Source organism: Chenopodium album, chromosome 8, assembly GCF_948465745.1.
Source record: "Chenopodium album chromosome 8, dcCheAlbu1.1, whole genome shotgun sequence".
NCBI classification, from domain to species: Eukaryota; Viridiplantae; Streptophyta; class Magnoliopsida; order Caryophyllales; family Amaranthaceae; genus Chenopodium; species Chenopodium album.
The window spans coordinates 59,573,538-59,581,298 of record NC_137841.1 but is presented as its reverse complement, the minus strand read 5'-3'; the positions used below and the strand labels follow the sequence as shown (position 1 = coordinate 59,581,298).

At 32.4% G+C, this 7,761-nt stretch overlaps 1 pseudogene across 1 annotated transcript; it reads left to right on the top strand.

The window, feature by feature from the left end:
- Positions 1–571: 571 nt before the first annotated feature.
- On the top strand, positions 572–3,359 carry LOC145641913 (protein LOW PHOTOSYNTHETIC EFFICIENCY 1, chloroplastic pseudogene; annotated as a pseudogene). The gene is made up of 2 exons (XR_014115589.1): positions 572–726; positions 861–3,359. The product of XR_014115589.1 is annotated as a protein LOW PHOTOSYNTHETIC EFFICIENCY 1, chloroplastic pseudogene (transcript).
- The last annotated feature ends 4,402 nt before the right edge of the window (positions 3,360–7,761 follow it).

Sequence of the window (7,761 nt, the reverse complement as noted above, 5' to 3'; positions counted from 1 at the left end):
ATACCACTATAATTATATTCATACTAAAAAAATTAATATCTCACTGAAATTGCTTAAAAATAATTTTAAAAACTCATGAGAAAGGTACATTATACATTATTAACTACAAAACACAAAATTCCAAATTTTATCAAAAATAAATCCATGGATTCGAATTCCATTACAAAACTAAAAGCATATCTTCTTCAACCCTTATAACTTCAAACCAATTATATTTCCTTGTAAAAACCATTTTCATCAAATATAACATATTTCCTAATTTACTCACTACACTATGTCAAATAAAGAGATAAACTTTCAATTATACATTTTAAACCTGATCAGTTGATAAAAAAACTTATCGGCAATGTCGCCCAATAATGTTTTGAACTTCTTACTTCATCTTTGATTCAATGATTGACTAGAAAATGTTTCTAAAAGTACATACCATACCTTCGTCAAGGAAGTAAAATTTTTAACAACATGGCGCCATAATTTCATCCTTTACCGCTGCTCTCTTCTTAAGCGGGAATCTCACACCTTTTTACCGCTCAACTCTCTTTCTTTCTTTTTGAAGAACGTTGACATGTCGCAATTTCATTGGACTTCCTTATTGAGGGAGTTATCACTTGCTCACACTTCCAACTCCATCCTTTCATACAGTTATCCACGTCAACATTTTCTCTCGCCGGAGTTTTGGACCGCCACGGCATTCACTCTAGTCCACAAATTTCCCATTTTTTCTGGGTAACCAATATTATCCTTCAATTACCACATTTATTCTTAATTTGCTTTGAATTTCATATAATTTGTTTATTTTCAGATACATATAACCTGAAAGAAATGAGCGTTGTTTTGAATTTACTTTTCATAAATTTCAGGAAATTATGAAATTGAAAGAAGAACTGGAGCTAAATTACTGTAATTTTGATTTGTAATTGTGTTTTTTCATGATGGGTTTTGAATTTAATTCCTGAATTATTGTTAAAAATGCAAACTTTAAGTGTTTGGCCTTTGAGAGGGGAATTATTGGAAGTACCCCAGCTTGAATTTCAGCTGGGTGTTGCTTCTTTTGGGTGTATAAGAAGTAGAATTAGAAGGAAAAATTTGGGTAGAATTGATTCAATTGTTCATCTGAGGAGGTCTTCTAAGCATAGTAGGTCAGATTTTGATGATATAGGTGTTAGGGTTTTCTTTAAGTGTGATAAAATTAAACTGTTTCTTTCGGGGAGAAGTTCAGCCGGGCTGTGCTTTCCGGTGGGGTGGGCTTTAGAGGAACAAGCCATTGGCAATAGTGTTATTGATGAGGATTTGGAGGAAATTGATGAATTGAAGGAAACGCGGTTAGAAAGTGATGATGGTGGGTTGTGTTTGAGTAAGAGTACAAGAAGTGGTGATGATGTTGGAGGAGAAATTAGAGGTGGAGGAGAAGTAGAGGAAGTAAAAATGGATAGACGAGTTGATGTCCGTGGGCTTGCACAATGTTTGCTGCATGCACAATCAGTAGAGGATGTGGAAGAGATCATGAAAGATGAAGATAAAGTGCCTCTTCAGGTTTTTTCTTCCATTATAAGTGGCTTTGGCCGGGAAAAGAGATTTGAACCTGCAATGGCTGTTGTTGATTGGCTTAAAGAGAAGTGTGAAGAGGGTGAGGATGCTTATTGTCCTAACCTTTACATATATAATAGCCTGCTAAGTGTTGTTAAACAGTCTGGAGAGCTTGATAAAGTTGACATGGTGCTGAGTGAGATGGATGAAGTTGGCATTTCTCGGAATGTCGTGACTTATAATACTTTGATGGGCATATATGTGGAAGAAGGGCGAACAGCTGAGGCACTAAATCTCTTTGAGGATATTAAATGCAAGGGACTATCTCCATCTCCTCCTTCATATTCTACAGCCTTGTTAGCTTATCGAAGAATGGAAGATGGGATTGGTGCGTTAAACTTTTTTATTGCTCTGAAAGAGAAGTATATGAGTGGAGAGCTCAAGATAGATGGCCATATTGACTGGCATTATGAGTATCTTAAGCTTAAGAACTTCACCAGTCGCATATGCTACCAAATTATGCGGCGATGGCTTGTTAAGGATGGAAATTTTACCACAAATGTCTTGAAATTACTTATAGAAATGGACAAGGCTGCACTTCCACCAACACGTGAAGAGTATGAGCGACTTGTTTGGGCTTGTACACGTGAAGAGCATTATACAGTTGCCAAAGAGCTATATAATAGAATAAGGGAAAATCACTCTGATATAAGTTTATCAGTATGCAATCATATCATCTGGTTGATGGGCAAAGCTAAGAAATGGTGGGCTGCTTTGGAAATTTATGAAGATATGCTAGATAAGGGGCCGAAACCAAATAACATGGCATATGAGCTGATTGTATCTCACTTTAATGTCTTGCTTACTGCTGCTAGGAAGAGAGGAATCTGGAGATGGGGGTTAAAGTTGCTGGACAAGATGGAAGCTAAAGGTTTGAAACCAAGAAGTAGGGAATGGAATGCTGTTCTTATAGCTTGTTCTAAAGCTTCGGAAGCTACTGCAGCTGTGGATATATTCAAGAGAATGATAGAGAAAGGTGAAAAGCCAACTGTAATTTCATATGGAGCATTACTTAGTGCTCTTGAAAAGGGAAAATTATATGACGAGGCTGTACGGGTGTGGGAACATATGCGTAAAATTGGCGTTGAACCCAACTTATATGCTTACACAATTATGGCTTCAGTTTATGTTGGTCTTGGAAAATTTAATCTTGTTGACTATATCATTCAAGAAATGGTTTCAACAGGTATCAACCCAACCGTTGTTACTTTCAATGCAATTATTAGTGTATGTACAAAGAATGGTCTGGCTGGTGCTGCTTACGAGTGGTTTCAACGCATGAGGAGTATGAGCATTGACCCAAATGAGATCACATATGATACGTTGATCGAGGCTCTTGCAAATGATGGCAAGCCTAGGTTAGCGTATGACTTATATTTGAGTGCGTTAAATGAGGATCTGAAGCCCTCTTCAAAGGCGTATGATGCCATATTACAATCTTCAAGAACATTTGGTGCTACTATCGATATTAGTGCTCTAGGACCTAGGCCACCTGAGAAGAAGAAAAAGGTGCCAACCAAAAAGAACCACTCAGAGTCCGGTACAGTGATTGATCTTCATAGCCAGAGTAATACGTTTGTTGGAGAGGAGACTCGTGCACAAGAAGCAGCAAAATACCTGTAAAGTATCTCAAATTAGTGCAGTTATGTACTACATGTATATCAAATTGTGCATTCTCTGATTAACATACTGAAGGAGTTTCCTTCTCTGGTATATTCTGTGACACATGACATTTTTTGCCAAGTAATGGAAAATTGTATATGTTGGGAAAACTTCTGATGTGACTTTTCTTATTCCATGTTTTTTTTTTTAATTATTATGCCTTTGTGTATTTAACTTATGTCATATGCTTGTACTATTTGTGCATCTCTTACTACTGTGCATATACCGGATCTTCTTGCTAATACTTAGTTTATGAATTGCTTAATTGATTCAGTAGTACAGTCACTACGGTACTGAGCTTATATTATGTAGAATTTTTGTGATGTGTTTCTGAATTCGACATGTTTCTAGGCTATCCACTCTTGTGATAGAAATAAATCATGCATTTTCTGAAAACTTTAACGTGTACTCCGTATTTCGAACATGAGGGATTCTTATTCTCTTTTGCATGAAAGGTTGAAACAGCCCTTTAGATGCAGAGTGTTGGACATTGTTTTAAAACGCTTGTCCTCTTGTACTGAAATTTAGTTTTGGGTCTGTGCTACAGTCCTCTGTGATAGATGACAACTACACGTCTACACTAGCTCTGAACTTGGGTGAAAATTGTGCCTACAGGTATCAGGTAGCTAATCTAGCTACACGGTGTGGATGATTCTATAGTGATTGAGATCAGCAAATCAGGTTAGGGGAAATTTTGCTTGACAGTGGATGTGCGCTTGTAGATCAGCTCACATTGGCTGGTCAAACCCCAGACACTGGCTGGGTGCCTGGGTTGAGGCCGAACCAGATTCACCAGCCATATATTAGGGACCGGGGTGCTTATAAACTCATCTTCATAGGGCATCAATCTGGCTTATCGTTTCATAGAATCAGCATCACCACCCTTGCCTCCATGGGCGTAGTATTCTCCCCGTCTCAATTTACTTGTCCCACATCTTTTCAAAGAATTTTTTTTTTCTCTACTTTTCTCGAGTTGGCCCTGTCATACCCACTCACTTTTTTACTGTATGTTTTCATTTGTATAAATCCCGTGCAAATGGCTACAACAAGTAAATTAGGACGAAGAGAATCCTGCAACTACAGGAGTAGTTATTGTTGTTTGCTATAAAGGGGGTGGAAAGGTAGAACGAGGGAACATCATCATGAATCATGATTCATGTGAAAACGTTATACCAATTTTGATCTTTAAATGGGCTCCATCTTTTGTCTCCTTTATGCCTAGTCAATGATCTTCAAATCTGCAATTTGGTCACCCAAAATTTCCATAATTTATTATACAGAGACCTCTATCACCGACATTAAGAAACTGATACATAGGAGATTCTAACAAATCTATCTAATGTATTGTAAAGATTTGGCGTTTCATATATATATATATCGTCTTTAGGACTATGTTTAACATTTTTCCGTATTTTTGAATGTTGAGCTAGAGATAATTTTGTATCTACATACTACGTATAATAATGTTGAAACGGATATACATGAATACTGAAAGAGTAGGATTAACATTAATAATGATAGTAATCACTTTTTTGACTTTGTAATCAAAAGTGTACTAACACATTTGGATAGGAAGTTTAAAGTTGGTGAAATCATAAAAGTGATCCAAATTTGTTTTAAAAGAAAGGTGATTCGTTTTGCAAAAATTTTTGTATACTTCCGGTTTACAATAAAATTAGTGTACATCGAGCCGTATAAGGGTAACTTTTAGCTAATTTTAGGGTAATTTTTTTGCCTGTTTTTGGGTAACTTTAGACATAATACAATTTTTATATAAATAGACAACAAGAAAAGTTTTATAGAGGTAATTTAATTACATTCAATCACTAATAATTGATTTTTAGTCATTTAAAATGTGATTCTTTACTAATAAAGTGTAAATAATTTTTATTTGAATTGGGTTACTTTTACGCATATTAGGGTAATTTTTATTCATTTCAGAGGTAACTTTTAATCACTTTAACTATCTTTATAATGGATGTACAATAATTATTGTACAACCGATTTTTTTAAAACTTTGTGTTCGCTTTGCTCCAAAAGAAAAAGTGATCCGTTGCCCCTTCCTCAAAAAGGAAAAAATTAATCCATTACAAGTTTACATTACGTACTAGCTAATATCTAAAGTGTATACTTCCTCGTTCTTAGTTTCTTACGATAATTAACATGTTTGACTTTTTTTTTTTTTTTTTTTAATATTTATGAAACACACAAATTTTACTGAACTATATTACAAACTAGGTTAAATCCCGTGCCATGCACGGTTATAATTAAACTTTACAATAAAATTTATAAAGAATGGTGTTAATTCAACAAATTAATCAAAAAAAAAAAATATTTGTAACAAAATAATAGTCTCTAATTAAATATATTGATGGTCAAAGTTGTGTCTTAACAAATGTGCAAATTCAAACATAACTTATAAAAAAAAGAGGAGTATAATATAATAAAATGATTTTGTTAAGTTGTTCATATAAACGTTATGTATATTTGTAAGATTTGTATAAATTATCCTACCAAAATTATTATTCCTATTTTTAATTAAAATAAATTTTAAGTCAGAGGAAAAAAAATTATAATAATATGATAATCTTGGATGATGATATATGTCAATACCACTATGTTAGTATATTTGTAACTAAAAGATTTATAGTATATAAAATATATGTTGAAAAAGAAAAAAAAAAAAATTGAGTATGATTGGATTAAATGTGTTGTCAAAATGGAAATTATTATTATGGTAGGTTATAAAATGGAAGTCATTAAAATTTGACCACAAAAAAAAAAAAAAAAAAAAAAAAAAGGCGGGAAATTTTTTTATAACATTGTGACAAGTGTCACTTTAGATTCGCTTTTAGTATATGTTTTCATTTGTATAAATCCCGTGCAAATGGCTACAACAAGTAAATTAGGACGAAGAGAATCCTGCAACTACAGGAGTAGTTATTGTTGTTTGCTATAAAGGGGGTGGAAAGGTAGAACGAGGGAACATCATCATGAATCATGATTCATGTGAAAACGTTATACCAATTTTGATCTTTAAATGGGCTCCATCTTTTGTCTCCTTTATGCCTAGTCAATGATCTTCAAATCTGCAATTTGGTCACCCAAAATTTCCATAATTTATTATACAGAGACCTCTATCACCGACATTAAGAAACTGATACATAGGAGATTCTAACAAATCTATCTAATGTATTGTAAAGATTTGGCGTTTCATATATATATATATCGTCTTTAGGACTATGTTTAACATTTTTCCGTATTTTTGAATGTTGAGCTAGAGATAATTTTGTATCTACATACTACGTATAATAATGTTGAAACGGATATACATGAATACTGAAAGAGTAGGATTAACATTAATAATGATAGTAATCACTTTTTTGACTTTGTAATCAAAAGTGTACTAACACATTTGGATAGGAAGTTTAAAGTTGGTGAAATCATAAAAGTGATCCAAATTTGTTTTAAAAGAAAGGTGATTCGTTTTGCAAAAATTTTTGTATACTTCCGGTTTACAATAAAATTAGTGTACATCGAGCCGTATAAGGGTAACTTTTAGCTAATTTTAGGGTAATTTTTTTGCCTGTTTTTGGGTAACTTTAGACATAATACAATTTTTATATAAATAGACAACAAGAAAAGTTTTATAGAGGTAATTTAATTACATTCAATCACTAATAATTGATTTTTAGTCATTTAAAATGTGATTCTTTACTAATAAAGTGTAAATAATTTTTATTTGAATTGGGTTACTTTTACGCATATTGGGGTAATTTTTATTCATTTCAGAGGTAACTTTTAATCACTTTAACTATCTTTATAATGGATGTACAATAATTATTGTACAACCGATTTTTTTAAAACTTTGTGTTCGCTTTGCTCCAAAAGAAAAAGTGATCCGTTGCCCCTTCCTCAAAAAGGAAAAAATTAATCCATTACAAGTTTACATTACGTACTAGCTAATATCTAAAGTGTATACTTCCTCGTTCTTAGTTTCTTACGATAATTAACATGTTTGACTTTTTTTTTTTTTTTTTTTAATATTTATGAAACACACAAATTTTACTGAACTATATTACAAACTAGGTTAAATCCCGTGCCATGCACGGTTATAATTAAACTTTACAATAAAATTTATAAAGAATGGTGTTAATTCAACAAATTAATCAAAAAAAAAAAATATTTGTAACAAAATAATAGTCTCTAATTAAATATATTGATGGTCAAAGTTGTGTCTTAACAAATGTGCAAATTCAAACATAACTTATAAAAAAAAGAGGAGTATAATATAATAAAATGATTTTGTTAAGTTGTTCATATAAACGTTATGTATATTTGTAAGATTTGTATAAATTATCCTACCAAAATTATTATTCCTATTTTTAATTAAAATAAATTTTAAGTCAGAGGAAAAAAAATTATAATAATATGATAATCTTGGATGATGATATATGTCAATACCACTATGTTAGTATATTTGTAACTAAAAGATTTATAGTATATAAAATA